The sequence below is a fragment of the Symphalangus syndactylus genome, chromosome 11, assembly GCF_028878055.3.
Source record: "Symphalangus syndactylus isolate Jambi chromosome 11, NHGRI_mSymSyn1-v2.1_pri, whole genome shotgun sequence".
In the NCBI taxonomy this organism is placed as follows: Eukaryota; Metazoa; Chordata; class Mammalia; order Primates; family Hylobatidae; genus Symphalangus; species Symphalangus syndactylus.
In genome coordinates, this window is record NC_072433.2 from 37,670,645 (window position 1) to 37,694,235 (window position 23,591).

At 37.0% G+C, this 23,591-nt stretch overlaps 2 long non-coding RNA genes across 10 annotated transcripts in view; one reads left to right on the forward strand and one right to left on the reverse strand.

Moving 5' to 3' along the window:
- Nucleotides 1–23,591, forward strand: part of LOC134731713 (uncharacterized) — a 92,518-nt gene that overhangs the window by 42,153 nt on the left and 26,774 nt on the right. The gene's annotated exons all lie outside the window — the stretch shown is intronic.
- LOC134731711 (uncharacterized) overlaps nt 1–23,591 on the reverse strand; it is a 76,077-nt gene that overhangs the window by 37,247 nt on the left and 15,239 nt on the right. For all 8 annotated transcript variants that reach the window (XR_010114199.1, XR_010114200.1, XR_010114202.1 and 5 more), the window contains exons 3-4: nt 22,392–22,454; nt 1,099–1,418 (exon numbers count right to left, since the gene is read on the reverse strand). This is a non-coding gene — a long non-coding RNA (uncharacterized lncRNA). The remainder of the gene's footprint in view (nt 1–1,098; nt 1,419–22,391; nt 22,455–23,591) is intronic.

Here is a 23,591-nt window from a genome sequence, read left to right on the forward strand (position 1 = left end):
AGTATCTATTATATCTGTAATTATGTCACCCTTTACTTTCAGATCTGTTTTGTTTATGCTTTATGTTTTTCCCCCATGATTAGCCCTGATTACAAAATAGTTAATTTCTTTTAAAAAGCAACTTTAAGATTTGTTTCTATTGTTTCTCACTTCATTAACTTCTGCTCTGGTATTTATTTTTTCATTTCATCAACTTTCTCCTAATATCTTGAGTTGCCTACATCATTAATTTTCAATTTTAGGATTAGTTCATTTAGCTGCACACATTTTGAAATAGAGTGTTTTCTTTGTGGATCAGTTCTAAATATTTTATAATTTTTATTGAGATTTCTTCTTTGACTCATAGATTATTTAGAAATGCATTAAAATTTTCCAAATGAAAAATTCTTAGATAACCCTTTGTTATTGATTCCTAAATTTATTATATTTTGAGTAGACATCTTGGCTTGTGTGATATTTTGTTTGGTAGTTTTTGAGATTTTTCTTTGCTCTAATATGTGTTCCATTTTTGCTTGAAAAAAATATTAGTTCTCAAAATGTTGGATGTAGTATTCTATATAATTATTGTCATTGCATCAAGTCTCTTAATTGGGTTATCAAATCCTTTATAGTCTCACTTATTTCTGGTCTTTTGATCTATCTGTCGTGAAGAATGGCATGTTAAGAAAATCTAATATGATTGTGGATCTTTCCCTTTATCTTTTTAATTCCATTTTCCTTGCATATATTTTGGGGCTATATTGCTAGGTTTATATAAGTTCAGAATTATTATGACTTTCAGTAAATTACTCTTTTACCATTATGTATTCCTAATGATACTGTACTGTTTTTTCTTTAGGGTTTTTTTCTGCTTGATATTAATATAAATGTACTTTGGTTAGCATTTTTTCTGATGCAAATTTCCCCATCATTTATTCTTAAACTTTCTGTGTCATTCTGGTTTAATTGTAGCTCTTAGAATTAGCATATAGCTGGATTTTATTTGGAAATCCAACCCGAGCCTCACGTGTCCAGTATTGAAGTTCTTTCTTGTTTTAATATCCATGAAATGAGACATATCTTAATGATTTTGGTGTTGGTGTTTTACCAGTTTCTTACCTCCTTATTGTTTCTCACACTTCATCTTTGCTCTGGGTTCAATTCTCCTTTTTCCTGAAGTACATCCTTAGGTAGTTCTTTCAGCCAAGGTATCTGAATGCCTTGCTGTCTCACAGCAGCATTTTCTGTATTCAACGTTTCAGGCAGGTAAAAACTGCCTTACTGCTTTGCTGAGCTGGTGGGTGGAGTTTTCATAGTTGACAGCAGATAATTGCCAGTCTGAGGAGCCCTTCAAGGGCCTTGGTTTTATGTGGAAGCCTCAGTTCCAGCTCCTGTCCTCCTTCTACCCCATAGGTGTCCAATCTTTTGGCTTCCCTGGGCTACATTGGAAGAAGAAGAATTGTCTTGGGTCACACATAAAATATACTAACACTAACGATAGCTGAAGAGCTGAAAAAAAAATCACAAAAATGTCTCATAATGTTTTAAGAAAGTTTACAAATTTGTGTTGGGCTGCATTCATAGCCATCCTGGGCCGCATGTGGCCTGCAAGCCACGGGTTGGACAAGCCTGTTCTATCCTGAAGCAGCATTTCTTGCCTTGTGTGGGTGGTGGAATCCCAGCTCCCAGGCTCTAGGACCTGTTCCTAGGTTTGAAATCGCCTCCCCATGCACTCCCCTACTGCCCTGGCTTTATGTTCCCATTGTATTCCCATCACCTGGGGAATTCTCACTTACTTTTAGGCTTAGCTATTTGTTAAATTTTGGGAGGGTTAATATTTTACCCAGAAGTCATATGTGTGTGGTGTAAGAAACAGTTTCATATTTATTTAGAGTATCGTATGTGCAGAATTGGAATCATAACCTTCTTTACTAAACACATTTGTTTTTATTCCCAATATGATTTCCAGTTGCACTATACCTTTGGCCATATTTAGGAAATTAAATAGCTGTATACTATTATTTTGTACCTCTATTTTCACAGTTTTTCCAGTGAAACACCTTTTCTTTTTTTTTTTTTTTTTTGAGACAGAGTCTCGCTCTGTCGCCCGGGCTGGAGTGCAGTGGCGCAATCTCGGCTCACTGCAAGCTCCGCCTCCCGGGTTCACGCCATTCTCCTGCCTCAGCCTCCGAGTAGCTGGGACTACAGGCGCCCGCCACCGCGCCCGGCTAATTTTTTGTATTTTTTTAATAGAGACGGGGTTTCACCGTGGTCTCGATCTCCTGACCTCGTGATCCGACCGCCTCGGCCTCCCAAAGTGCTGGGATTACAAGCGTGAGCCACCGCGCCCGGCCTGAAACACCTTTTCAATGCATAGGTATTGGTGCATTATTGCTAAATGTCCTTCCTCCTTCGCCACCCCAATGGACCTCCCTGTCATACCTGTCTACTATCTTCTTGTTACCTATCTTGTGTTTAAGTGCGTCTCAGCTTCTCACACTGGAAAGTGATATGATGGATATAGAATTTAGTGACTGAACATGGCCTCCAAAGATCACCTTTTCTAAAATGTTTGTGTTTTATTAGAGAATTGAGAAATACAAAGAATGAGGAGACTCGTGGCATTGAAGAGGGCTGTTATGAAAGATACTTTGGGGTACCAGTAGTCAAGAAATATTCCCTTCTGGTGCCCGTAGATTACATTATTTCAGAAACTGCCATCTTTGCTGTTTCTATTTATGTATATCTACATTTTCCAAAGAGCTCAATGTCAACTCTTATGGACGTTGATGGGAATAAAAACTCAAAAAGGAAATAATTATTTTTCTAAAAGGAAAATTTCTCTCTTCTTCTGATTTTTTCCTTCATTTTTTCAAACAAACACAAAAAAGTCCATATCTACAAAGCAACCAATTACTACAAAGATATCTGAAATAACTTACGCCCTAACATTATACTACGGTGAAAATTATAATCCAAAATGTAGAATAATATCTGGGCTGACTTTCATCACAGCACTAATATGAAGCCTATTTCAAAGAGAATGAAGTAAAGAGAGTTGCAATTTAGTATGTGAAAGGCTAGGTGAAATTACATGGGCTTTGTCATATTTGCACTTCTAAATCTAATGGGAAATTAAATAACTCAAGCTGTGCACTGTCATCTCCAGGAGTTCATCATATGAAGGAATGAAGATGTTCAAAAGAAAACCTTCAACCTCATGCCAGAAGATGTTCCCAGCTGTATAAATGCCTAACTCAGCTTCTAGTCCTTGGAAATTAAGCAGCTCATTGAAAATTCAAGAGCTCCAGCCAGAAGCTACAGCTAGTCTCAGATGTTGAAATCAGTCTCTCCTGCTGATCAAACTGTGACATAGCCAAAGTAATAGGCCTGGCTTTTCAGTTAATTCTCAGCGAGCCCTTCCTTTCCCTCTGTAGTGGTTGGTGTGGCATTTAAAATATAACTCCTTTATGTACACTGTAAACCATTCCTTCTCAGGGCAGATGGAAGTATGAAATCTATCTATTTCAGTCTATAAAATTATATTTAGAGCATTAGGTAATGAATGTCCTAGTAAAGTCGGCAGAGGACAGGTAGGTTAAATGACAAGGAATGACAGGCAGGTAGTAGGTGATAAGAGTTGCAGAACAGTTTGGGGAGAAGGACTTTATTTTTAAATGCCTTTAGTAACACTAGTACTACTAATATAGCAGTAAAGTACTTTTTACCCATTAATAAGTGGGTAAAAGTAATTTCAGGTTAGCAAATTTCTCATTTATATGCGGTGTTTTGTATGACAATGGCTCAATCCTGATCCCTATAGGAAACTACCTTAACCATTGTGTATCTTTTCAAGTTTTAATGACTATACAAGCACATCTTATCATATTTTATATTTTTTACATAAAAAAGTCATGCAACTTACACCATGAACATCTTTTCATATCAGGTCATATGGAACTTTTTCATTTTTTTTTAACAATTGCAGAATATTGTGAGAAGTAGTTTAATTTACTCAGCTAGTCTAATGATGGACATTTGGCTTGTTTACAATTTCCATTCTTTCACAAAGCCTGCTGCAACAAATAATATTATTCATATGGCATTTTGTTTAAGTGTGAGTATATATGTAGGATAAATTTCTAGAAAGTAGACTTGCTGGATTAAAAGTTATGTACATTTTAAATTTTGATATTGCCAAATTTCCATGCAAAGGATAAATATCTTTGTGTAGAATTGCTTGGTTGCATGGTGTATGCATTTCATCTTTCAGAAATTTTGTATCAGTTTATATTCCTGGGCAATATGGGCAAACAAGATAACCTGAAAATCCCCATAAAAAGACACCTAAAATATTAAACAATATGTAACAAATATCTCATGTATAGAACTAGGCTTGCAAAAAAGTAAGGCAAATCCCCAGGGATCAAAAAATGAAGAAGCTGAAAACCAAGGGAGGAAGCAGACATTGAAGCCACTGATGCCCTGGGGCATTTATAGTTGTAGGTAACCAAGATGCTTGGTGTTTAACAGCCACATGAAGATAAAACCTTGGACCCAGCAAGGTGTAGAGAGGAGCCAAGACCCTCACAAGAACAAGAATCTGGAACCCTCAAGCACTAAAAGACGGATAGAAAAAAATAACCAGCAAAAGGAGATAATAAGGCAAATTGTCTGGCTTGGCTTAGGCATACAGAGTAAAAACAAAAAGTATGTACTGAGAATTTATAACCACAGGCCTGCCCTCAAGTGGGATAGGAGTTCTTTTTTTTTTTTTTGAGGCGGAGTCTCGCTCTGTCACCCAGGCTGGAGTGCAGTAGCGCGATCTCGGCTCACTGCAAGCTCTGCCTCCCGGGTTCACGCCATTCTCCTACCTCAGCCTCTCCGAGTAGCTGGGACTACAGGCGCCTGCCACCATGCCTGGCTAATTTTTTGTATTTTTAGTAGAGACGGGGTTTCACCGTGGTCTCGATCTCCTGACCTTGTGATCCGCCCGCCTTGGGTGCCTAACACCTTGGGACACCTTGGGTGCCTAACAGAGGCAAATGCAAATCCTCTCCAAAGACTCATGTCTTCAACCTAGGCTACCTAAGATTCTGCTATGGTTTGAATATTTTTCTCTCCAAAACTCCTGTTGAAATTTAATCCCCATTGTGGCCATATTGAGAGGTGGGGCCTTTAAGAGGTGATTGGGTCATAAGGGATCTGCCCTCATGAATGGACGAATCCATTCATGAATTAATGGATTAATGGGTTATCACAGGAGAGGGACTGGTGGCTTTATAAGAAGAAAAGAGACCTGAACTAGCATACTCAGTCCCCTTACCATGTGATGCCCTGCACCACCTTTGGACGCTTCAGAGTCCCCACCAGCAAGAAAGCCCTCAGCAGATGTGGCCCCCGACCTAAAACTTCCCAGCCTCCATTACTGTAAGAAATAAATCCTATTCTTTATAAATTATCTAGGTTCATTATTCTGTGATAAGCAGTACAAAACAGACTAAGACAATTCCCGTGGATAAAAGGTTTGATTGAACATAAATTCACAATCCAAAATTTCATACCAAAAGAAAGATTCCCATGCATGAATGCAAGCAGTAAAAACAGCTTTATTAGACTTCCAGGAACTTCAGATAACTGAGCAATCAGATAGAGAGTATAAAATGAGTTTTATATTTTTAAAAGGTTTAAGGAAACAATACCAGGAATAAGATGTAACTAAGAACACGCACATAAACAAGGCCTGACAGATTTTATAAAACAAGTAGAACTTCTAAAAATAAAAATGTGATAATCAAATTTTAGAATACAATGGAATACTTAAATAACCAAATTAGATTCAGTTGTAAAAAGAATTAGCAAACTGGAAAGATCTGAGGGAGGTACCTAAAGTGCAGCACAGAGTTGCAAGAATGGAACAATATAAAAAACATTGAGTATGTGAGCATTTGAAGGACACATACATGTTGTACTGATGATATTCTAGATGGATGAAAGAGAATGAGGGGATATGGGAAATATTTAAAGAGATAATTGGTGAGAATTTTCCAGAATAGGTAGAAGACATGAATCCTTAGATTCAGGAAGCACAATAAATCTCCAATTCTCCCACTGCATTTCAGCATACATCACACATTTTAATGAAATATAACTATATTTCCCAAAACAAACTGTTAATGAGAAGAGCGGCATTGTTTTACATTTTTGCTAATCTCTTTAATGTCTAGTTTAGTAGAATACTGTTGGATTCTCATATATGCTTTTGCATTCAACCTGTTCCAATATCACATGTCATATAGCCTTTGGAAAACAAATCTGCAAGAGAATGAGAATGAAAAAGATTCTGTCTTAGCATTATTATAAATATACTTTTGGCCTTGTGTAACTCCTGAAAAATTCTCCAGGTTCTTCAAGGGTCTTTAGAACATATTTGGAGGAACACTGATTTATGTATTTATTTAAAAATTTTTTTTTAGAGATTAGGTCTTGCTTTGTTCCCCAGGGTGGAGTGCAGTGGTGCAATCATAGCTCACTGCATCCTTGAACTCCTGGGCTGAAGCAATCCTCCTATGTCAGCTTTCCAAGTAGCTGGGACGATAGGGACACACCACCATGCCCAGCTAATTTTTTAAATTTTTTAGAGGTAGGGTCTCACTATGCTGTCCAAGCTGGTCTCAAACTCCTGGCCTCAAGTGATCCTCCTTCCTCAGCCTACTGAGTATCTGGGATTATAGGTTTGAGGCACTGTGATCAGCTAAGACCACTGATTTCGTGTTATGTTTTTATTGTGGGTTATTGGTGGTGGACTGGGTGTGTTACAAACAAATATTCTACACACATACACACACAGGTACATACACACAAACAACCATATATGCTCTACATGAATCCCAATTTTTCAGGGAATTAGAATACATACAATAAGGTACACTTGGATTTGAAACTCAAGGGATTTCGTTTCTCTTCCATGATTTAAAGGGTACTTCAGGGTCCTGCAATACTATCTTTATGAACATCAAGAATATTACGTTGGTACATACAGAAAGAAGTCTTGAGTAATACCAGATATTTTTGGTTGATAAGATGGTAGGTAAATTACTTGTCACCATAATCTGATTGAGACATATATATCAAAGATGAATATGATTCTCCACTACATAATTGCAAAACTGCCCTAGAAGTGGAAAATAAAAATCATCTACCAGGAGACCAACACATCGAGTTTTATTTTCTGGTTTGCATTTAGCACCCAAATGTTTCAGAATCATGAGGAAACTGATGCAACTATTGTAGAAACATCGACTCTGGAGACCAGCTGGAGAGAATGAGAAGATATTTTTTTCATTCCCTGGGAAGTCTCATTTACATAGCTTGAGTTAAATTTTGCTATCAAATTTTCTTTAACTAAAATTTTCTTTTCTGCATCTGATATTTCTCATTTTCGATTTTATATCATTAAAGAGATGGCCCCCTTCTGAATCTGTTAAGGGATCACATTCTTATACTCTTTTGATCTCACTCATATTGAACAAATATGACCCACATATTTTTCCTATCTTATTTATCTTATTATATAAAACCTAAGATGCAAGACATTATTTCAGCAGTGCCCAGGAGAACAGTTGTAATAACCCATTAGACCTCAGACACCTCAATTTCAATTAAAAAGACTCACAAGCACTATTTACAATAGCAAAGACTTGGAACCAACCCAAATGACCATCAATGATAGACTGGATAAAGAAAATGTGGCACATATACACCATGGAATACTATGCAGCCATACAAAAGAATGAGTTCATCTCCTTTGCAGGGACATGGATGAAGCTGGAAAACATCATCCTCAGCAAACTAACACAGGAACAGAAAACCAAACAGTATGTTCTCACTCATAAGTAAGAATTGAACAATGAGAACACATGAACACAGTGAAGGGAACATTACACACTGGGGCTTGTCAGGGGGTGGGGGAAGGGGAGGGAGAGCATTGGGACAAATACCTAATGCATGTGGAATTTAAAACCTAGATGATGGGTTGATAGATGCAGCAAACCACCATGGCACAGGTATACCTATGTAACAAACCTGTACGTTCAGCACGTGTATCCCAGAACTTAAAGTAAAATAAAAAAAGGCATTATCTCTAAATATTTATTTGAATCCACAAGTCTTCATCCCTATTCATTTATCCTAAAACATAGATAGTAGAAGATTAACTGGCCAGTTTTTAACATGGGACACTGTGACATGCAAAATGACATTATCAAAAGGATATGAGATAAAAAATGATTCAGTCCAGTAGAATTGCATTTATTACACAAACGCATATTGAGTATCTCCTGGGTACCAGGCACTTAGCTAATCCCTGGGTTTCAAAGATAAGTAAGAAAGAGTTTGTGCCTTCATAGCCCAGTAGAGGCAGTAAACCTGTAAACAAAAATTGATATAGAGTGTGATAAGACTTATAATAAAGATATGTATGAGGTATATTTATGGCACTAAGGGAGCAATACATTTTGCTTGTGGAATCAGAAAGTCTTCACCTTTGAGCTGCTCTTGAGGAATAAGTTGGAATTTTCTAGGCTGTCAAGGAGGGTTAGAGTATTCTAGGCAGAAAATAACTACATGTGCAAAGCTCTGCATGTCCAGGCATGGCAGTAATTCAATCTGTCAAGGCTGGAGTGAAGGGCAAAGACGGAGATTAGTCAGAAATGATGTTGGAGGGTAGGTAGAAATTAGTTTGTCAAAGGTCTGTATCCCATGCTAGGAAGGTTACACTTTATCACATAGGTTTCTGGTTTTCCAGATATGCCATAGATCAGTAGGGGGTTCACGGAGGTACCTGGGGTACTGGTGGGGTATGTTCAGGGCAAGCAGGGAGGATTCTGCTCCTACCCTTGTCTCAATAGGAACTTCTCAGCTTTACTGTGTGCGTGCTTCAAGTTGGACTTCATTGTAAGATTTCATTTTACTCAACAGTGGTCTATTGAGCACATACTTGGTGCCAAGCATTTTGCTGGCATAGCCTGCACAGAGCTTACCTCCCAGTGCAGAAAAAATATTCCTTTATTTTTTTTTTGAGACAGGAGCTTGCTCTGTCACCCAGACTGGAGTGCAGTGGCACAATCACGGCTCACGGCAGCTTCGACCTCCTAGACTCAGGCAATCCTCCTGCCTCAGCCTCTGAAGTAGCTGGGACTACAGGCATGCACCACCATGCTGGGCTAATTTTTAAATTTTTTTTTGTAGAAATGAGGTCTCACTGTGTTGCCCAGGCTGGTCTCCCATTCCTGGGCTCCAGCAATCCTCCTGCCTTGACCTCCCAAAGTGTCGTGATTTACAGGTGTGAGCTACAGTGCCGGGCCTAAAGATTTCTTCTTTAAAAACTTATAAATCAACAATAATAGGTGAGGGAGAACCTCTAGAAGGTGGTAAGCACGTGAGTGATATGACCAGATTTGCTGCTTAATCTCTCTCTGTTTGCAGTGTGGACAGTAGGCTCAAGAGCAGAGAGGCTGGGCAGAAAATGAAAGTACAAAATCAATAGGACTTGAGGTGAATATGACGAAGATGACATTGTGTTAGGATAAGTCCCAGGCTTCTGGCTTAGATGAATGCATCTGCCATAAGGAATCTAGGAGGAAGAGAGGGGGATAAGGAAGAACCTCTGGGGCATTCAACAATTAGAGAGATATTGGAAGAGGAAGAGGCAGTGATGGAAACTGAGAAGAGGGAGCGGGGGTGACAGTGAGAGACAGTGAGAGAGTGCAAGAGAGAGCAGAGAAGAGCGTTATCTCGATGGCAGAGTTTCAAGAAGGCAGAGATCAGTAGTGTCTATGATTCAGGAAGACTTTGTAAGATAGACCAGGAAGTCTTCACTTGATTCGGCAAATGGAGAAGCTTGGGTGATTTCAGCAGGATCAGTTTCAGTGGAAGCCAGATTGCAGTGGGCTGAGAAGTGAGTAAGTGGCGAGGAAGTGGAGATGGTGAGAATAGATATCTCCTTTAGGAGAATGGCTGTGAAGGCAGAAGGAGGGAGAGCATGATTGCTTGAGAAAATGCTGAAGTGGGAGGCATGAGTTTATCAATATGCACAGGAGAGGGATCCAGAAGGACAGAAAACTGAAGAGTGTGTATGCGTGTGTGTGTGTGTGTGTGTGTGTGTGTGTGTAATTGCTAAAGGAGATCCCTGAAGATGTGGGACGGATCTCAGGACTCATATCCAGCATCAGTCTTACTGAGAAACCCTAAATATATGAGAATTTAATATATTCAGCATATATATGTGTACATGTATCCACATATACGCATATTTGGGATATTTTGGGGGGACAAATTTATTGAGAAAAGTTTGAAAATTAATTTCAATTTTTTTGAGAGTACTGTAGGATTTTGGATATCAAAGAAACTGCAAAATCTAAATCATGTCTTTTTAATTTTTAATTTTCTCTATTTAGAACATATGAATTTCTGAATAGCAAAACCACTTTTGTTTGAGGATACCTTAGTAATTCATTCTGGAGGTCTCAGAAAATGAACACATTTTTGTCATTGGAGACTCCTTAAGAAACTCTTCCCTCTCTCGCCTTTTAAAATCCCTTTATCCATGTTAACTCTAATTTTTTCCATGATTTCCTAAGCTCTAAATTGTACATGGGTGTAAAAATGTACTTTACAGCATTCAACAGCGATTTTCTATTTGACAGCTAGGATCCACTTCTTAGATGAAATATTTTTTCTATTCCACAGTTGGATTCTATTAGAGATGTTGGTGACCCTTTGAGACAAACCAGATGTGTAAAGTTATTAGCCTTAGGGATGACTTTAAAATGAGAAATGACATTATATTCTCTAAATAATTGCTGTTGGTTCTGTGTTTTATAAACATCATGGGTATGTAATAACCTATTAGCTGTTGCTTGCTATCATCCTGCCTGCAGGGCTAATGGTGAGGGGCAAGCATGGGAAGATTTGGTTGACAGACAGTTCTGAATGGGAAATTAAAATCCTGTATTTGTTCTTGAATCTGCTTCTAATTTTCAGTGTGGCATGGAGGAAATATATTAAATCCCACTATGTGTCAAGTTCTCACTCTGCAGAAAGGAGAGTGATACAGCATCCACGGGTGGTTCATAGGGAAGGTAACGCCTATGTGTCAAGAGGAAACTCAACCTAATATCATACAATATCCCTGACAGTTGGGCTTGTTAGTGTATGAAATGGCCATGGGGAGAGATTCATTTGGCAGAAGCCCCCTGCCCATAGCCTTTATTCATGATTATGAGACTCAGGCTAGGTCTCCCAGACAAAGACAAGCTTGGTTCCTATGGTTTTGACATTGATTGTGAGTCAAAGACTTATCTCTGACTGTTACCGTACTCCCCACCTTAATTTTCCAAAAGAAATATGTCCCTAGTTTATTCAACACTCTCTCACTCCACCCCTGTGTATTCCTCCTGAACATGTGTTATTACAATTTCCAGTCTGTATTCACTGATTTTACAGTGGCAATAGTTGACTTATCTTTTGCTGGGCCACTTTTCTTGTTACTTGCCTTGGTTTTTATTTTTCCCCAAACATATAGAATATATTTTCTCCAAACAGTACCCAAATGCTAGATTGTCAAAAGGAAGTTGACAAGAGTATGCTGTGCTACATACTGTGAAAGGAGCTAATCAAAGCAGCTTTTTAATTGCTATAGTAATGATTTAGATGTGCAAAAAAATACTCAAGTTAAATTTGCATGACTAATTAATTAAGCAAAGCTCACAATTGACAAACATAATTAGCACATCCAAAATTGAAACCACATTCTGATCCTTTTAACTTGGTGCCAAAAAAAAAAAAGTGAAGTGTTCAGCTCCCCCTTCTTTACAGTATCTGTAGGTCCGGTTGCCAATTCTCATATTTAGGTTTGTTATACATGGAGCATAGTTAATTGCAAAAACATTCCTGAAGATCTTACTTTTTTTAAAACAGAGAATTCTCATGAGTTTTGGCATATTTGTTCAATCGTTTAGCAGCTAAATTTATCTAATAGAGTGAAACTCTCAAACAGGGAAAAGGAGATCTATCTATCTATCTATCTATCATCTATCTATCTATCTATCTATCTATCTATCTATCTATCTATCTATCATCTATCTATCTATCATCTATCTATCTATCTTAATCTAATCTATCTTTCATCTATTCATCTGTCTTCCTATAAATTGCTGTTAGATCAGCTTTAATGGTACATACATGTTTTATGTGGGAAAGTGGTCTGATCTGGAGACATGGAAACCTGTATAATGGTAGGTCAAGTTACCATGGAGCTTCATTAGTAGAGATACATAACAGCTTTATGTGGCAAATCTGTAATTCAGAATCTCCTGGAGTCCTTGCTGAGTTAAAGCCATGCTGTGTCTGAGGACTTAGGGAAAAATCATTCCTCCATCTCTCTCCTACTCATGACAGCTTGTGACATGCTTTGCCACTTGGCTACCAAAGTGGAATTGCTGTGTTCAGAGTAACATGGGGGAAAAGTCACTTCCCCTGTAGCCTGGATACCCTTTCTCCTTCCATATAGCTAAGACCCCAGTTGGACCAAAGATCAATATGTGGGTCAGGTATCGTATTCTGCTTCCCATGGCCAGTTTCATCCTTTGAATGTATCTGGAAAACCAAGTGTATATTTTTAATTAATCACAGCACAAGCGTGGCAAACCTCCTTTGGTGCAAAGTGACTCTTGAAGGTCCCATCCGCCAGTGCAACACACTTCATGCATTCATGGACTCAGTGCTGATTAAGGGACTGCTATGTTCCAGACACTCTTCTAGACACAAGTCAAATATCTAGATACTAGACTGGACCTGTCACTCACACATGTGCATCCATGTGTTGGTATACACACAGATCATTCATGTGTAGGACTTCATTTCCTCTAAATTTCCTTTTAATGGAAGAGACTCAGTCTGTGTAGCAAGTAAGAATTTTTCATCCATGATACACAGATAGCAAGAAACATTATATAATTATAATTGTGAAAATGTTAAAAAAAATACAGAAAAGTGCTAGGGACAATACTGTTCAATACTTATGTAGCCATCAAATAGAATTTCCAGATGACATGTTATATTTGCTTCATTTTTTTAATCAAGAAAGTAATATTTTACTGATAAATCTTCGATCTCATCCTTTCTCATTCTCATTTCCTTCCCTCTGTTCTTTCTGAGAAGCACCACTATGATTATTACGCTGTGTAGCCATCCACTATATCTTTTATATTTTTACTAGATATAGAATATGCCTAAAATATATATAGATTGCTTTTATACATTTTAAAAATTTGACATAAATTCTATCATAATATACAAATTGTCCTTTTTTTGCGCTTGATCCATTTTAGTGCATATACATTTAGTTCATTTTAACTATGGTATATTATTCCCTTGTGTGTGTTTACCTCAATTTCTCTTTCCTTCTTCTACCTATGGACATTTAGAGTTTCCAGTAATTTTTCCTATTACAAATAAAGCTTATGAGGACATCCATGAAAAATATTTATTTACACACTTGGGGAAGAATTCTCCTAAAGTATATATCTAGATGTGGAATTATTGGACTGAATATTATCTACATCAAATTTATTAGATATTGTTCTCCAAATGGTAGGGTCCTCCTACCAACAGTATATAAGAATCTTCTTTCTTACCAATACTTGACATTCTCAGACTTTTTAATGTTTGCCAACCTGATGCTTTTCCCTGACTACACATGAAGTTCAGTACATTTTCCCATGTGCCTACTGAGCATCTGAAATGTAGCTACTTTGAGTTGTGCTGGAAGTATAAAATACACACCAGATTTTTAAAATTTAACATGAAAAAATAATGTAAAATATCTAATTAATAATTTTGATATTGATTGTATGTTGAAATGATAATAATTTGGATACATCAGGTTAAATAAAATAAATTATTATGATTAATTTCTCCTGGTACTTTTTACTTTTTAAAATGTGCCTACTAGAAAATTTAAAAATGCCTATGCAGCTCTTAACTCTTATAATACACTTCTATTGGATAGCACTGGTTTAGAAATTCCAGTATAATGTTGAATAATCATGGTGAAAGTAGACTTCCGTGTTTTGTGACTACAGTGGAAATCCTTCTACAGATTCATCTGTATTTCTGAGGTTTACTTTTGGTGTTTTGTAGTCACTCTATTAGATTGAGGAGGTCTCTGCTACTCCTACTTTCATGAGAGTAATTATAATGAATGAAGATTAAATTCTATGCATTAACTATCTATTAGGATGATCATGTCATGTAGTATTTTCCTTTAATTTTTAGTATGGTCAAATATATATATATCTATTAGTATTTAGTATGGCCAAATAGATATATATATATAATTTTTAGTATGGTCAAATACACACACACACACACACACACACACATATATACATATGTGTCGATGACGAGCTATCTTGGCCTCCTGGGATAAACTTACCTAGCCATTTTGTACTCTTTATAACCTGCTGGGTTTCATTGGCTTAACTTTTCTTAGGAATTTCCCATTTACATTCATAGATGAGATTGTTCTATAATATTGATTTTTTTTGTACTCTCCTTATTGGCATTAAGTTCACTACAACTACTGCCTCTAATAATCAGCATTTATTGAGTACTTACTAGTGCCAGGGGCTTTCATGCAGTCCCTCATTGACTACCCCCACCAAACTTATAAAGTAGATTTTATTCTTATCCTCATTTTATAGAGGAAGAAACTAAGACACAGAGGGGATAGGTAATGTGCCTAAGGGTGGCACTCCATTTTGGATAAAATGGTAGACTAGTTATCCGAAGAAAGACTCTCAATTTGAAACTTCTAAAATGCTGAATAAAAAATACATTTTTTAATCTTAAAATAAGTTGTGAACCTGGAGAGAAAGTTGAGGAAAGCGTCAGATCCCCTTGTTTTTCATCCTTTGAGCTTCAATTTTCATAGACCTTAAATGGGGAGCAGGAGACAAAGCTGAGGTCCCCAGCAAAGTGGAAAATTGGATTGAAGACCTCCAGGATAAATATAGGACCTTGAAAAATGACCCATGCAGTGATTAAATTGGAAAAAATATCTACCCCTCTTGTATTCTGAAGATAGGCAGAAAGGAAATTGTAGCCTTGGCTCCAGGTAAGTGGGTTGGGGAAAAGTCCAGGGCTGGCATTGCTGCATACTACAAGTTTTAAAAGAACACTTTCAGAAATGAGCATTTTCACTGTTAATTCAGTTCTAAATCTTTTATAATTCCATTATCATTTCCTCTTTAATTCTTGATTGTATAAAAATGCAATTTTTATTTCCAAACATAGGGGTGTTTTCATTTTTACCCTCTTTTCTTGTTGGTCCTAATTTAATTGGATTGTGACAAGCAGAGTATGCAAACTGCATGCTATTGATTTTTTGAATTTTGTTGAGACTTACTTTGCTACTTAGCAATTAATTTTTGTAATTATGCCACATACATATGAGAATGTATATTCTCTATTTGGGGGGGTGTAGTATTCTTTTGATGTGTATGTCCAATAGATCATGTTTGTTAATTGTGTTTCTGATTCTTCATCTGATTTATTTATCATTGTCTGAGAAAGTTGTCTTAAAATCTCTCACTGTGAATGTGAATTTATCCAATTTTCCTTGTAATTCTGTCAGTTTTTCATTTAGGTATGCTTAAGCTGTATTAGCAGATGCATACAAGTTAATGATAGTTATATTTCTTGTAGACTTTAAAATATTGTTTTAAAGTGAAGCTCTTTATCTCTGGTAATGCTTTTAGCCTCAAATTCCATTTAATCTGCATTAGTATTGCTCACTAGAATTCTTTGGGTTGGTATTTGTCTGGTCTATATTTTTTCATCTTTTTATTTTCAGTCTTTCCATATTTGTTTTAGGTGTGTCTCTTGAAAGTAGCCCGTCACTGGTGTTTGCTTTCTTATCCATAGTTATGGGAACTTTCTGGATTAACTGAGTTTAATATGTGTCCATTGATTATGATTAATGACATAGTTTGGCTTATTTCTACCATCTTATGTTATTTTCTATTTTTCAAGCTTTTTACCTACTTCTTTTTTCACTCTTCCTTTATTTTGGATTTATACATTTTTATTATCCTTTCCCTTGCCTCTACCCCAGTGGTTTGAAAACTTTAGATTCTATTTTTTTATTTCTTCACATTTTTAACATGCACTCTAAGCTTTCTACTTTGTCTATAGTTTTTTTAGTTTCTCTATTCTTCTTTTGAACAAAACAAGGAATTTACCAGGTACCAAACTTAAGTTATCCAGAGTCCCTTCTTTCATCTGCCATTTTATTGTTATATAGAATTTAGTTTTACCTATTTTAGAAGGCACAAAATCAGTTGTTATTATTATTAACAACCAATACATAAAGAGATATGCTGATACATTTTGTTAATTTATTTGCTAATTATGCTCCTTATATCCCACTCCTTCCTTCTGGGTTCATTTTTTCTTCTTGCTGAAGTATATCCTTTCATGACTTACTGCAGTGAAAAAAAACACTGGTTTTGCTCCATATATAATTCTTGTTATTTCCCTTATTACTTGGAAGCTATTTCCCCCCTGTTCGCTGGTGTCAATTTACCAATGAGAAGTAAGCTTTCAGTCTAATGACTGGCTCTTTGTAGGTAATCTGTCTTCCCTCCTGGTAGTATTTAGGATTTTCTCTTTATCCCTGCTGTTCTGAATTTTCAATATGATATGCTTAGAGGTGGATTTATTTTTGTTTTTCTGTCTCAGCAGTTGATATAAACATTCAGTCTGAGGGCTCTTGTCTTTCTTTACTCCTCAGCCTGTAAAATTTTTGGCCATTCTCAGCCATTATTTCTCCTGATGGTGCCTCTCTGCCCCTTCCTCTATTCTCTGCTTCTGGAATTACATGAGATACATGTTGGAGCTTCTCCCATTCTTTTATATTTTCTGGCCCTCTATCTTTTTATAATAATTATTATGTTTTAATTTTGAAACATTCTCAAATTTATGTGTGCAAGTTATGTACAAGTAACTTCCTTTTCCCAAACAATTTGAGAGTAAGTTGCTGATCTGATGCCCTGTTACCACAGAATACTTTAGTGTATATTTCCAACATACATATTTCTCCTACACGATTGCAATACAATCATCAAAATAAAGAAATTAACACTGGTGTATTACTACCACCTAATCCTCTGATCTTGTTACAGCTTCACTGATTGTCCCAATAATGTCCATTACAGAAAATAGGTCCAGTTCAGAAACATGTGTTGTGTTTAGTTGTCAGATCTCTTTTAATCCCCTTCGGTATGAAAGACTTTTTTTAACTTTAATGATCTTGATGTGTCTGAAGATTTGTAGACCAGTTATTTTGTAGAATGTTTCTCAGTTTGGGTTTGTCTGATGTTTCCTCATGATTGGGTTTAGGTGATGCCTTTTCGCAGGAGTATCACAGAATTGATGCTGTGTCAATCATGTCAAAATGTCTTACCAGAGGTGGTGTTAAATTTCATCACATAGCTAAGATGGTGTCTGCAAAGTTTCTCTACTTAAAAATTATGATTTTTCCCTTTGTAATTCGTAAGTACCTTTGGGGGAGAGACTTTAACTCTATGCAAATATCCTGTTTCTTATCATAAGCCCAATAATTTTAGCATCCATCAGTAGTTCTTGCTGCAGCAATTAGTACTCTGATGTTTGCCTACTGGAGATTTTCATATTTTTGCCTTATTTTCTCTGTATTTATTAGTTAGAATTCTACTATAAGAGCTATTTCCTCCCCGTTTATTATTTATTTCTAAATATTGTTAAAATTTATTATGGTAAAATATGTATAACATAACATTTGCCATTGTAACCGTTTTTAAGTGCATGAATCAGTGGCATTAAGTACATTCACATTGTTGTGCAAATATCACCACTGTCCATCTCCAGAACTTTTTCATCTTCTCCAGCTGAGAATCCACACCCATTAAACACTAACTCGCTATTTCTCCCTCCCCTAGTCCCTGGAAACCACCATTCTACTTTTTATTTCTATGAATTGGACTACTCCAGATACTGCATATAAGAGGAATCATTTAATGTTTATCTTTTTGTGATGGGGTTATACTCTATTTATTTAATTAATGATTTAGATCAACATGGACTCATGACTATTTTATTCTATGGATTATAATCCAATACTATTATTGTCATCTTTATTGTTACTCAAATTGTCAGCTTTGGCCATTGAGAGCTTTAGCTATGGGGAGCTCCTTCAAGTTGGCTTCTGTGGCCTTTCAACAGACCCATCATTTTTCTGAGCACTTCTTTACTCTCTGTCACCCCAAGATATTCCAGGCTCATTTGTACTTTTCCTGTCCCAGCTCTAGAACCAGCCACTTCTCCAAGGAGCCCTTGTACTTTTCACTGGAAAATGTTATTTAGAGACCAAGATTTGGGCACCAGGTATTCTTATTGCTACTGGTGTCCCTTTTTCTAGGCTCTCTCAAAGTGGACCAAACAAGGAAACATATGTGTGCATTCAAATTCATGCATATACATACATACATACAGATATATGTATCCATCTGTGTGTGTGTATATATATATATATATATATATATATATATATATCTTACAATCTATGAGTTTTTGTGATGCCTCTAATTCTAACACCACAGGGTTTGTTCTAGCCATTCTCCTTTCCTAATTTGTTTTTTGTTTTATCTCTATTTTCAGAGACAGTCTCTCACTCTGTCACCTTGGCTAGAGGGTGGTGATGCAATTACAGCTCACTGCAGCCTTGAACTACTGGGCTCAAGTGATTCCCCTGCTTTAGTCGGCAAAGTAGCTGAGACTAAAGCATGAGCCACCACACCCAGCTACTTTTTAAATTTTTTGTAGAGAGGCAGATGCAGTCAAGCTATGTTGCCCAGGCTGATCTCAAACTCCTGGCCTCAGAAAATCCTCACGCCTTGGCCTCCCAAAGTGTTAAGGGTTAGAGGCATGTGCCAGCACACCTAGCTTCCTTTCCTTATTTGTAACTTCTTTCTTGGTTCTTGTGATCTACAAACTGTATATTACCATGAAGCTTTACCATGGTTCTAAGAGTCAGAGGTGTACAAAAGGTGTATTCAGGCCGGGTATGGTGGCTCACACCTGTAATCCCAGCACTTTAGGAAGCTGAGGCAGGCAGATCACTTGAGGTCAGGAGTTGGAAACCAGCCTGGCCAACATAGTGAAACCCCATCTCTACTAAAAATACAAAAATTAGCCAGGCATGGTGGTGGGCGCCTGTAATCCCAGCTTTTTGGGAGGCTGAGGCAGAAGAATCGCTTGAACCCAGGAGGCGGAGGTTGCAGTGAGCCAAGATCATGCCACTGCACTCCAGCCTCGGTGACAAGAGCAAAACTCCATCTCTGAAAAAAAAAAAAAAAAAAAAAAAGGTGTATTCAGAGGAATGTTGCTCCCCTAGTCTTACTACTATTTCTCATGCCTTTTTTCTCCTTATTCCCACCTACAACTGTAAAGTAACCATGTTCACTAGCTACCAGTTTAACCTTCCTGTATTTCTTCTGCACAAAATAACAGATATTTTCTTAAATCCGTTTCTTTCCTACATGAAACATACTATAGATACTCTTTTTGCACTTTTGTTGTTGTTTGAAATTACTCCATATCAATTTATAGAGATCTTCCTTATTCTTTTTTTTTTGCAGCTATAGTATTTCATGATAGCTTTTCAACTATTGTCCTGTGGATGGGCAGTTAGAGTGTCTTCAATATTTTGTAATTACAATATTGCAATGAATAATCTTGAGAATATGTATTTTTGTCTTGTTGGAGGTGTATGTTCAGATTAGATTCCTGGAAGTGGCATTACTCAATCAAAAGTTTTGTGCATGTGTGGTTTTGTTAGATAATGTCCAAATTCTCTTCCAGAAGGGTGGCATCAGCTTGCCTTCCTACCACCAGTATATGGGAGTGCTTGTTTCCCCACAGCCTTGCCAAGATAATGTGTTGCCATGCTTTTAAATTTTTTTTACCAATCTAATAAATGAGAAATGGTATTTCAGTGTTGTTTTAATTTGCATTTCTCTATGAGTTTATTTTTCATACATTTAAGAGCCACTTTAGATTGTGCATGTGTGCGTGTGTGCATGTGTGCACGTGCACGTGTGTGTGTGTGTGTGGTTGCTCACGTTGTTCTTCCATTTTTCCGCTCTACTTTTGGTCCTTTGTCTCCTGATTTTTAATAGTTCTTTATTTATTAGCGATATTAACACCTTGTCTGTGGTATATGCTGCAAATATTTTCTCCTAGTTTGTCAAAGTCTTTCGATTTGCTTACGGTGGTTTCTTTTTTTCTTTTGCCATACAAAAAGTTTTATGTAGTCACAATTATTAATCTTTTATTGCTGCTGGGTTTTGAATCATAGTTAAGAGCCTTTCTTTAACCTGTATATTAAATGGGAACTTAGAGGCTTTATAGTATGTTTGACTGTCCGACGGGGCTCTTTCTCCCTCCCCACTCCACCCTCATCGTTTCTCTTTTTCACCATTTTTCTGGCTATTCTTAAAGATTTGTTTTTCCATATGAACTGTATTTTCAATTTGTCTAACTCCTTAGAAAGCCTTGTTGTTATTTTTATTGGAACTGAGTTCAATTATAAATTAACTCAGGAAGAGCCAACATATATGTGATGCCGAATCATCCTATCCAAGAATAGAGGATATTTTTGCTTGTGTTCAGGTCTACCTTGTGTCTTTCAGGAATGTATGCTATTTTATTTTACTGATTTTAATGTCTGTGTCAATTGTTGCTATATTTTATTATTTATTGACCTCTCATTATTGGTGTCAACTTTCCAGATTATTTTAATCCTTATTTCCATTTCTTAGTAATCTGTGCTCTCATATGCCACGTACAGTTCTATAGTTAATACAATTTCATTTTCATCCTCCTTGCTTCTCATGGTAGATTTTGCAAAAAGGCCACCTGGAAAAGAGTCTTAATGGAGACACTGGCCTTGGTTGGGGAATCCTGGGCAGGAGCTATAACCTCCCTGGCAGGGCTGGGATGAAGTTACAGTAGTCTTAAGTGAGAGGCCTGGTCAGTTACACAGGAATGAGGCCTTGCTAAGAACACAGATCGGGCTTCTTTATAGGCTAGCTCATAACAAGATTCAATTGGTGGCAGCTTGAGATTTGAGAAAGTGGGAGAATAAGACTAGATAAATAGGCCAGGGCTACGGTGGTGAAATAATGTAGTAGAATGAGCATGGACTGTGGAGTCAGTCTAGGTTTGAATCCAACTCTGCTATTTCCTGGCAAGGCTATCCTCAGTTTCTAATGTCTGATAGATATTAATAGTACCTAACTCAGGGTTGCTGTGATGATTAGAGATGGTGCACATGAAACACTTAGAGTCTGTTGGATATAGATAACGATATAGACTTATAGATATGTGAGTCACAATGTAACATAAAAATCACATCACATAGACAGACTAGAAAAGACTGTAATTGAACATAAGCCTGTGACCTGTAACTGGGATTCTTCTACTCTTCCTTCATTATCCTGGAACCATGATGAACCTTTCAGGCTTTGGTGGGAGGTGGGGAGAACAGCTGGTCACTACCCTACAGGTTTAGGGCTGCGTCTAGGATCCTGTGGTTTCTAATATTGGGCACAAAATTACAGGCTTAACAGGGGTTTTAGTGCCCCCACAGAGCTAATGGAAGATGAATCCTATGAGTTTGGGGGATCTTATTCATAGGCATACTGTTCCCTGGGGATCCTTCCTTTCTGTGGTCTGAGCTTTTGATAGAATTTGTAACAATTTAAGCTGCAGGAAACTGTTGTAGCTTTGGCTGATGAACAACCCATGGAGTGGGAGGCAGAACTGAAAAAAGTGATGTTTTGATTTATATCCTATTGGCTAAGAATTTTGTCATGTACAGAGGAACATGGTGGGAGTGGGGTTAGAGAGAGCTGGGTGGCTGGATATTGGGTCATCTTAATATCTACATAAATAGCTAATGTGACAAGATTTCAGATAGGGGATTAAAGAAATTATAAAACTTGCAGCCCAGGAGGGGTCACAGGGCTGTAACCAATTCTCTACTACGGGTAGCATATAAGCATATAGAGCTGGGGTTTAGCTTAGCAAAGCTACTAAAGCGTGATAGAAAAGGCCTGGAAATCCCAGGGATTCCCCCTTCAAAGGCAAAAATAGAAGGACTCTCATTTAGTGAATGAATGTAACTCCTGCTAACAGTGAGAAAGTAAAGGGAGAAGGAAGGACAAAGGGAGGAAGAGCTGAGAGATACAATCCATCAACCAAGTGAAAAAATAGGAAGGTCAAAAAGTCAACATCAAGCTCTATTTTACCTGTACTTAATTCAAGACATCTGGTCAGCTTATCACTGGAGACAGAGAGCGCGCGAGAGAGCACTGTGAATAAATCAAATACATTGAGAACTTCCATCTTCATGTTAACCATTCATTTCATCTGCCTTCTCTATCCCATAAGTTTTAATAGATCATGTGGGAAGTTAAATTTTACTGATTTGAGTTTCATCTTTTTTTTATTTCCTCTGCCCTGCATGTGAAGAGGCCAGTGAACCTTAAAATAACCAAATGGCAGAAAACCAAGGGAATAAGGACAAGCTTAAGTGCCTGGCCTAGATAATTAGTCTTTGAATAATCAAGAATGGGGTGCATTATAATCTTCATATGGGCACAGTAATTAGGCTTAGAGGCTTTCAACTATGATGTTATAATTTATGTATGTAAGTGTGAAGTTGGATAGTTTGGGGACAATTTAGTTTTGTATTTAGCAACAAAAGAATTGATCCTGCATTTTCTAAACATATAAACATCTGAGTCCCTGTTTCTAGAAGCTCTCAAAGGATGAAACAAAAGCTTGGAAAGATGGCTGCAGTGACCACAGGTGCTCTGTTGCTTTACTCAGGGAGTCCTTCACCTGCATCATTTTGAATGCATATAGTGTCATCTCCAGAAGTAGCTTTCAGATTCTCTGTTTTGAGTCACAGCTGACTCCCAATTATAAAACTAAAAGCAATTATCTGGGTTCTCACCGTGCATTTAAGATTATAGTTTTATGTTTATTTATAAAAAAAACACACAAACTAGGCAAACAACTACTTAAAATGCAGTGTGTGCTCAAACTGATTTAAAGCAATAACAGCAGACATATCCCTTGCAATTTTCTAAAATATTCCCTTTCTTCCTCTGCAATTTGAATCCAAATGTTCAACTTTGATTTTTGTCTTTTCTAAGTGTTGTACCTTTCTGGGCTATTTGTATATTAGAGATGAAGGGAAAGAGAGAACGAAGAATCCCAAACTATGACATTTTAAAACTCAAGTTTAAGAGTTAATTTGGTTAGCAATTAAGATTTGTATTTTGTTTGAACAGAAGTTACAAGTTCGATTGTTAATTAAAGCACCCACAAAATGGAATCTCTACTTCTCCCAAACAACATCTTTATTCATTTATTAGGTACAGAATGTGTTTGTGATTCTTTAGCTCCTACTATAGATTTTAGAGAACCCAGAGAAGGTAATA